This window comes from Dreissena polymorpha, chromosome 5, assembly GCF_020536995.1.
Source record: "Dreissena polymorpha isolate Duluth1 chromosome 5, UMN_Dpol_1.0, whole genome shotgun sequence".
Taxonomy (NCBI): Eukaryota; Metazoa; Mollusca; class Bivalvia; order Myida; family Dreissenidae; genus Dreissena; species Dreissena polymorpha.
Window position 1 is genome coordinate 73,468,566 of NC_068359.1, and position 9,159 is coordinate 73,477,724.

Sequence of the window (9,159 nt, forward strand, 5' to 3'; positions counted from 1 at the left end):
TTCACACTTTAATTTATATTGAAATATCTGAGACAGATGACAAATTTGTTGACAGCAGGGGTTAAATGTATACTTTGCTATTTAAACATGTTTTCATCGTTTTGATCGTCCTGTCAAAACTGTGAACTAATATGACACTGTCTACTTCCCTGTGTGGTTTGACATCAAAGGAAGAAAGATACGTTAATGTTTTCTATGTTCAGGCGTCTCTCATGATAATTAAACTAAGATCATTAAGTAGTTAAAATGTTGTTGTTTTAAAAACAAAATCTCGAACTAAGTCAAAGAATGTAAGTATTCAAATCAATTATGTTTAAATTTACCAATATTCAAAGTGAACAGATAATGTTAAATCTCGACAACTCTTACCATTTTCCCATTACTAACGCCTCCCAACACCTCTTAAGCTGACGATGTTTGAAAACGTTGAGTTAAAATGAGAATTTACTCATGATGAATAAGTTAACATCGTACATCTTAAGGTTTTCATTAAATTAAACAGCTATTTAGAAATAATATGCTGATTGTGTTTAACAATAAAGATGCAACTAAAGCTTACTCTGCTGCAAACTTCCTAAAACATTGAAAGGGTTAACTAGTTTTGTTATGCATACACCAAATGGTGATAGCTTTTGAAATCGTTGCTTAGTTTTATTATTTATTTCAAATACAGGAATGCCATTACATTCGCCACGCCTGGACATGCTAACAGAATTAACAGACCACGAAATAATAAAAAGATACAGACTGAATAAAGCAGGCATAAATTATCTAGAGAGGATGATAGGGGCAACTTTAAGTCCCCGTACGGCCAGACATAAAAGCCCGTCTGCTCTTGAATTTTTTTTTTGATAATGTTACGTTATCTTGCCTCTGGAGAATTCCAAATAAATGATGGAGACCTTCATCAGGTCAGTCAGTCAACGGTTTCAAAAGTAATAAGTGAGGTTCTTCAAGAACTAACATCATCAGACATGGTCCGGGAGCATATACGTTTCCCAACATCTGTGCATGACCTGGATACACAAGTGGCTAAATTTGCTGGTGTTACAAATTTCCCAAAAGTTATGAGTGTGATTGACTGCACTCATGTGAGAATCCTGGCTCCCTCTTTGGAAGAGGAAATTTATGTGAATAGAAAAGGTTTTCTCAGTATAAATGCCCAGCTTGTATTTGATGCTTTTGACACAATCATAGTGTTGTTGCGAGGTGGCCAGGATACTCACATGATAGCCGGATTTTACAAAATAGTGGGGTTAGACAGCTGTTTGAGGAGGGAATCATCCCCGTCAGGTATCACCTACTTGGAGATAGTGGTTATCCCTCTCGAAGATGGCTGCTTACCCCATACGCAAACCCTCAAGCAGGACAACAAACCCGGTACAACAGGTAATATTATATTTATATTGCCATGTATAGGATATCACATTTATGTTGCCCATAAAGAGAATGACACACACATTTAAATTGTAAAACTTTTAATAACATAAGGAAAATAAATCTTGAGCCTATAACTCTGAAATTTCATAACAGTAAATAACAAGATTGCCAAACTGACTAACTAATGGGGTTGTTTACCCTCGGGACTTCGGTTAATAAACCATTGCCCGAGCACACTGCTTAACATAAAACTCTGGATAAAAAGTTCGAAAACGGCCATAAAATGACAGCCCGATTTTACTTGGCTGTACCATTGATATAAATAAAAAACTTTGCAGTGTTGGTGCGGTGCCTTAATAAAAATCTATTGGTTTAAAAATATCTATACTTATTCAAGAAGCGTTAAAAACGCAGTACTTAATAAAATTAATAATCAATGTCTAGCCTAAAGCTGTAAGAAAGCGGTGTTTCCAAACGGTCACCTTTATAGGGCCACATAAAAATAAGGGTAAAACAATGTGCTTTACAGCTAAAAATGTGACAAAACAACTAAATTTGTACAAAAAGTTCATTATTTACAATATGTACAGTACTATATGCGTTTATATATTTAAATTACAAGTTGCCACCCTGGAGGGTTGAAAGAAGAAGAGATTTTGGAAGTGTAGGCCGGTGTGAGTGGGGGAAAAAAGCCAGCAGGGATGATGTCACTCAGTTGAACTAAGGGAGGTAATTGTGGGGATGGAGTCTACAACGGTTGTTTCTCCAGGACCAGAAGGAGTGCACGGTAAATGAAAAATAGTTTGCATACAATTGAAGGAAAATTGGAAAAAGGTATGGTGTAAAATGGTCAAAAAAGACCAAATATTACCTAGATGCAGTAAAACAAACCCCAAATGCTCTAACCCAACCAATATTATTTATATATTGGTGATAACAATGGAGGAAATAGTACTTAAGTGCCAAACTGTCACAAGATACGCCCATTAAAAGGTTTAGGACAACTAGATAACTTTACCATGACCCATTTTTGAACTTGACATATCATCTAGACACCACTTCTGACAAAATTTGTTGAAGATCGGATGAAAACTACTTCAATTAGATAGTGGACACCATGCTACATGCTTGAAATGCACTAAGTGACCTCGTGACCTAGTTTTTGAACCGGCATGAACCATATTGGAACTTGACCTAGATATCATATTGATACAACTTCTGACCAAATTTGTTGGAGATGGGATTTATACTGCTTCAATTAGATAGTGGACACCAATACAAACGACGCTTTTTAACAGCGTTAGGCTCAGCCAATGTAAAGCTATTTTTAAATTACCAGGTTTTTATTAAAGCACCGCACCAACACTGCAAAGTTTTTTATTTGTATCAATGGTACAGCCCAGTAAAATCGGGCTGTCCATTTTATGGCCGTTTTCGACCTTTTAATGTAGAGTTTTATATGTTAAGCAGTGTGCTCGGGCAATGGTTTATTAACCGAAGTCCCGAGGGTAAACAACCCCATAAGTCAGTCAGTGGACACCATGCTACATGCTTTAAATGCACTAAGTGACCTCGTGACCTAGTTTTTGACCCGGCATGAACCATATTGGAACTTGACCTAGATATCATATAGACACAACTTCTGACCAAAATCTGGTGGAGATCAGATTAAAACTACTTCAATTAGAGAGCAGACACCATGCTAAATCCTTGAAATGCACTAACAGATCATGTGACCTAGTTTTTGACCCAGCGTGACCCATATTCCAACTTGACCTAGATATTGTCTAGTGAAACTTCTGACCAAGTTCGGTGAAGAGAGCGGATACTGCCTTGGACGCCGCCGCAAAGGGTGATTTTATAATACGTCCCGTTTTGAAAACGGGCGTATAATAATTAAGTTATTCTATTCAATAACAAACCAATTAATTGTGTTACAAGGAAGAATGTCAAGCTCAGTCATTGCATCTCTAACAAATTCGTCACATTGTAGCAAAAGAATATCTTGCTTAAAGAAAGTACATTCAAATACAGTGAAAATGCTTAATGTTCAACTTCAAAGTATAGAACTTCTTTATTTTAGAGCATACAAAATAACTAGACCATAAGTAGAAAGGGGCATAGGGCAACTGAAAAGGAGATTTGGTATTTTTCATGGAGAAATCCGTATGAAACCAGAAAAGGCTTGCAGGTAGTTTCCTTATAATTCACCTATTACTTATTTGTACCTTTATCAAAAACAATTATTTTTGTAAACAAAATCTTTGAACATTTAAATAACTCCTTGTACAATGCAACTTTCTGACAAATTGACTAATAATAAAACTACAATCAGGCCCTATGAAATTCACAATATGTAATTATAACCATACATCATATCATTGATGTAGATAAAAAGTGTCAACTTATAAGGCTGCATTTTTCTCAATTGAAACCAAAAACTTTTACCCTTATCGATTACTAATAATTAGGCTAATAACGAGATTTGTCTAAATTTTGTCTTGTTTGGTAATAGGTTAACATATTCCAATATTTCATGATCAGGGTAATAACAGCGTGTGCTGTATTGCACAATATTTGCAAAAGGCAAAATATTCCTCTACCAGATGTTGAAATGGAGGAAAATGATGATAACCAGCCTGAACTCAACCAGCCAGACCCCATGGAAAATGGCCCACAAATGGGACTTAGATACAGGGACTTATTTGTTAATACTTATTTTTGAAAAAAAGGTTAATTGCATTAAATTTCCCATATCCCTTTGAAAATTAATTTCAAAATTCAGAACATCATGGAACTATATAAAAACATACAAAACTTACTGGAGGATAAAGCTAAATTGCTCATTTTGAACAACTTCTCTTTATTCCACAATGATTTTTAGAGTAGTTTGCAAAAGTCATAAAATGTCATTTTGGTACTGGCCTTATTTTGATATAAGCAAAAATGTGTCAACTAGAGTAAACAAAACTTGACAGACAGATATACACCAGGACATGTAGACTGACATACTATGGCAACTTCAGTATCACAAAAGCACACCTTCAGCAAAATACAGTCAATATTGTTTTAAACTTTAAACAACCTCTCTAAACCATGGCATGAATGCCTGTAAAACTAGGTGACATCTTAACACAGGATGCTAAACATGCGGTAAGCTCCTATCGGAGCTTTCTACATGACTAGCATCCTGTATTAAGCTGCCATCTGTCTTATAGAACACCTTTTGGAGGTCTTGAAGATGGTCGTTTAATACAAGATTGTCTGTATGCTTCTTGTGAGCTGAAAGCATATTTTAATGATAGATAACATTCATATGACAAGTCAGTAGCTATCACAAGTCAGTAGCATAATATTCTCTATACATCTCATGGCAAACAAACACATATTCTGTATTTATTTTATGCTTTCCGGTTGTTTATAGAGAAATATATTAGTGAATTAAAACTGATATTTCATTGTTTTAAACAGTGAAAAATAAAGTGAAAAATAACGATATTTTTCACTATTGTTCTGTGAATTGACGTTATTTTTTTTTTACCAAATTACGGTATAAATCCAGCGAAATTATCCAATTAAACTCTTGCAATGTAAAAAAACAACAGATATCTAAAAAAGCATAAAATAAAAAGAAAATTTGTTGGATTGAATGATATATTTATTTTATTTCACTTATGATCATAAAAAATACATATTTTCACTCGTGGCTGTATTATATGATCACTCGTGAAACAAAATCGATACTCCACCGAATCCAACAAATATCTTCCATTTACTGTTCAACAAGCTTCCTTTTGTAGTATTTTATTTGAAGTTTTAGTTTTTCTTCCTTCAATGCTTCAAGTTTCCTGTGACATTTGCATGCACAGCATATGACAGCTATTGTGCTGAAAAAAAGAAGAGAGTAATGATTTCCACTGTAAGAAAATGAGTTAACCCTTTTCTAGTACATGTATAAATGCTGTCTAACAATTTTGCAGCCCATGGGAAAATATTAGAATTTGCTCATCATGAGCAAATTATCTTTTTGTCACTAAGTTTTCAACTTTGATTTAATATCATTACAAGTAATCACAAAGAGTTTGTTTCTTTTGTCTCAATGCTTCAAAAGGGATCTGCTGCAAACCTCATTAAACAGGGAAAGGTTAAAAAACAAGGAATCTCATCAAAGTAAATCAAAAAAATAATTATACCAAATAATGATGAAATAAAAAGAGTGGGTTTGAAGCGAGTTCATTTTTTAATTCTAAGTTATATAAAGGGAAAATAAGTGAACTTTTGTTTAAACTAAATATTGCATTAAATGTTGTTTTTATTGATAATATGTTCACATGTATGACATGTATAAAATAAATTTTATGATTCATGTGAAATTAAACTCATTACCCAGCAACACATTATGAACTGTCCCTAATTGATAGAGAATATAGACAACAGTTACAATTAATTTGATTTGTTAAGGTAGAAATCATCGTTAGATAAAGAGAAATTGCTCATTTTTTCAACAATCTTCTTTTTAAACAATTATGTCTAGAGTTTTGCAAGAACTTTTAAAATCTTGATATTGTTAGGTAATGGTTTAAGGCATAATTCTAGAAAATAAATTGAATTTACACATGTTTCCATCATTTTAGGATGGCAATACCTTTCATTACCTCCTGGTGAATCTCCCAGACTCTCTTTTCCCGGTTGCTGAGGACTGCACTCTTTTCCCGGTTGCTGAGGACTGCACACACTGTATGGAAGGAAAGAAAATTACATCATTATTATTTGATAAAAGCTTCATTTAGAATCTTTTATCTCTAATGGTTATTAATCTCCTATGTCACTTATGTCAAGGCATTGTTCTCCTTTTTCTGCCTTTATTTACACTTTGTTGGGAAATGAGGTGTTTTTTATTGTTATGGGAAAAAGAAAAACTTATTGTTCATTTAAGGAATACTTGTTTTGTTCTAAAGTTATCATCTGTGGTCTATTTCCTCTTAATTTGCATCTAATGTAGATCTCTATTGCTATCATTATGAGAAAAGTATACCCTCATTCTCAGTAGTAATGAATTAATTTTTTACCAAACAACACATTTTAAACTGTTCCGAAATGAACAGTGTGACCTATGATAGTTTAAATTGTATAACAATATATAGAAAGTATTTTGGAAGGGTAGACATATTTTTTGGATAAGGAGAAATGGCTCACTTTGTGTAATTTCACATCCCCACAATAATTTATATAGTAATCTGCAATAAACTCATACAATTTTATTATTATTTATTGCTATGGCAACAAGTAGACTAGAAATAGTGCTGAAAATGTTTTTTTTTTCTGGATCCTGCGATAACTTTAAAAGTTCTTAATATTTGATCATGAAACTTGGAACATGGATAGATGGCAATATGGACATTATGCACGTCATTTCATTTTGTTCCTACGTCAAAAATTGTGGTTGCTATGGAAACAAATAATAAAAATATTCTGACAATGGTGAAATTTCTGACAATGGTGGAGCCGGTATGGGACATTTATTGCTCGGCAATAGTCTTGTTGTATTTGTATTCTAACACTTTGAGCATAAATATGTTTAAAAAATAATTACCTTTGCTGTTTTATCAAGAGCATGGATGAATCCATGTCTTCAGACAGGGCAATTCCTGATAATGTTTGGGATTTTTTCTCCACAACATCAACTACTGATTCAGTCAAAACTGATAGTTGTGCAGGTTTTGGTCCACCTCCATAAAGGAAATACACGCATGTGAGTATACGTAGGAAAAGTGATAGTGAAATTATTTGGTCCAAGATATCTCTTAAATAGTTGTTTTCAAACAGTCCTAAAAGCATTGTGAGAAAAGGAGAAATGGCTCAATATAAGCAATGTCTTCTTATCTCACAATGATTTCTACCCTTCCAAAGACTTTGTTTCATATTTTATTATAATTTTAATTATGGTCTACAACCTCTTTCAATTAAGGAAGACCAAAATGTGTAGTATGGTTATGGGCTTACGATAAAGAGTTAACTGATACATGTAACTAAGTACATTTAAATTTAACAGCCATATTTAGCCCAGTACTTTAAAATTTAACAGTACTTAGCATTACTCTTACCTTACAATCTAATTGATAAATATGAGGGTAGCACTTGACAAACAAATCAGGAATACAGGGGTCGTGCATTTGAACCCCAGCTTTTCCAATATTCTTTACAAAGTTCAAAGAAGTCTATGATAAGACTAATTCCTTTCTCAACTCGTAATAATTGTGTTTCCATGGGAAAAATCAGGAGCAAGGATGGTGTACTTGTCACTGATATAAGATAATATTTTTTGAAAATGACGTGAACACCTAAATCCAAAAATGCTTGATGAGATAGATTTGACTATGCAATAACGTACCTGTTTTGTTTGACAGAATAAGGTGCTCTGCAAACAGAGACCTATGAACCTGTACAAGGTTGTCCCACTTTTTGTTGAGGGTTTGCTGGTCCCTAGCGAACTCTGCCTTCTTATTAAAATGTTCTGTCACAGATCCCCAACACTGCTTTTTGGATACTGATGTTATGGCTGAAGAATAGACACAGACATGTAGCACTGACTTGTATACATTCCTCTGTACATGTATTAAACACTATTGTAGTGTTTCTTACAAAGCTGGGAAGATTAGAGTTTCATGCTGTTACTATTGTGATCTATTATGTCATACTATTCATTTAATTTTATATTTATGTTATATGATGTTACCATTTATAATTAGAGTAAATATCAATTTGCTTCTAAAGTGGATGTGATATTTATTTGTGTTAACCTATGTGTTAAATAATAAGGTACTGTTTGTGCATTAGCAACATATTATTTAGCCCAAGGACAACTGTTATTATTTGATTGATAAACCAATTTTTGAAACCCTTTGGAAAACAATTATTCCTTAATTTAAAATGTATAATGAACTTTAAAAGTGTTATTGTAAACACATCACCTGGCTTTGGAATAAATCAGTGTTTTTTACCTTTAAGGTCATGTTTCCATTCTGCATAGATTGCAATATTTATTTATATGTTGAATATTGTTCAGTATATGTACTCTACTTTTCAATGATTTCAACCAAATGAACCCTCATGAAACTTGAAAAAAGAGATTTTTTGTCTAAATCTCCTGTACTGATTTCCCATGTTTTATGATAAAATTTCAGTCAATTTGTATTTTCTCCATACATAATTGTAATAAATGTAATACATGATTCATTTCACAAATCCTGCGTTACTTATTTCAAGGATTATTTTGCAATCATAAGCATAAGTATATAAGAGCTTTAGTTTAAATAATGGCATGTGAAGGGTCTATTATTCACATAACCTAGAATTTTACCTTTATTACCGGTAAATGTATTTGTGTATAATCCATCTCATACCCAGAATATATTGTGTTTGTAACTATGCTAATTTTGTGTTTGTAAATTTAATTTTAATGTTTTTTGTATTGCTATGCTGTTTGTATATTAGCATAAATTTTCTTTAGGTGTCCTTGAATATGAATACATGTTTTGTGTTAGACAATTTAAGTATAAGGAAGGCAAACAAAGGCGACACAGTTGTTTACATATTTTAAGTTAATTGTTTACTAATTATTCTATGTTTTCGGACACTCTAAGTTTTCGGACACCCCATTTTTTAGCAAAAATTAATATTTTTCGTGACTCTTAATTTTCGGACACACGAGTTTTCGTCCATAATTAATGTCTTTAAGTTTTCGGACAATATATTTTACAGCGCTATGTTACCAAATTT

At 32.9% G+C, this 9,159-nt stretch overlaps 1 long non-coding RNA gene across 2 annotated transcripts; it reads left to right on the forward strand.

The window, feature by feature from the left end:
- Positions 1–445: 445 nt before the first annotated feature.
- Positions 446–8,625, forward strand: LOC127832001 (uncharacterized). Of its 2 annotated transcripts, XR_008026610.1 has the most exons (6): positions 446–1,389; positions 2,003–2,167; positions 3,464–3,571; positions 3,925–4,112; positions 6,015–6,117; positions 6,992–8,625. It is a non-coding gene; the product is annotated as an uncharacterized LOC127832001 (long non-coding RNA). The 2 variants fall into 2 exon arrangements; XR_008026609.1 differs by having other exon boundaries at positions 451–1,389; positions 6,015–8,625.
- The last annotated feature ends 534 nt before the right edge of the window (positions 8,626–9,159 follow it).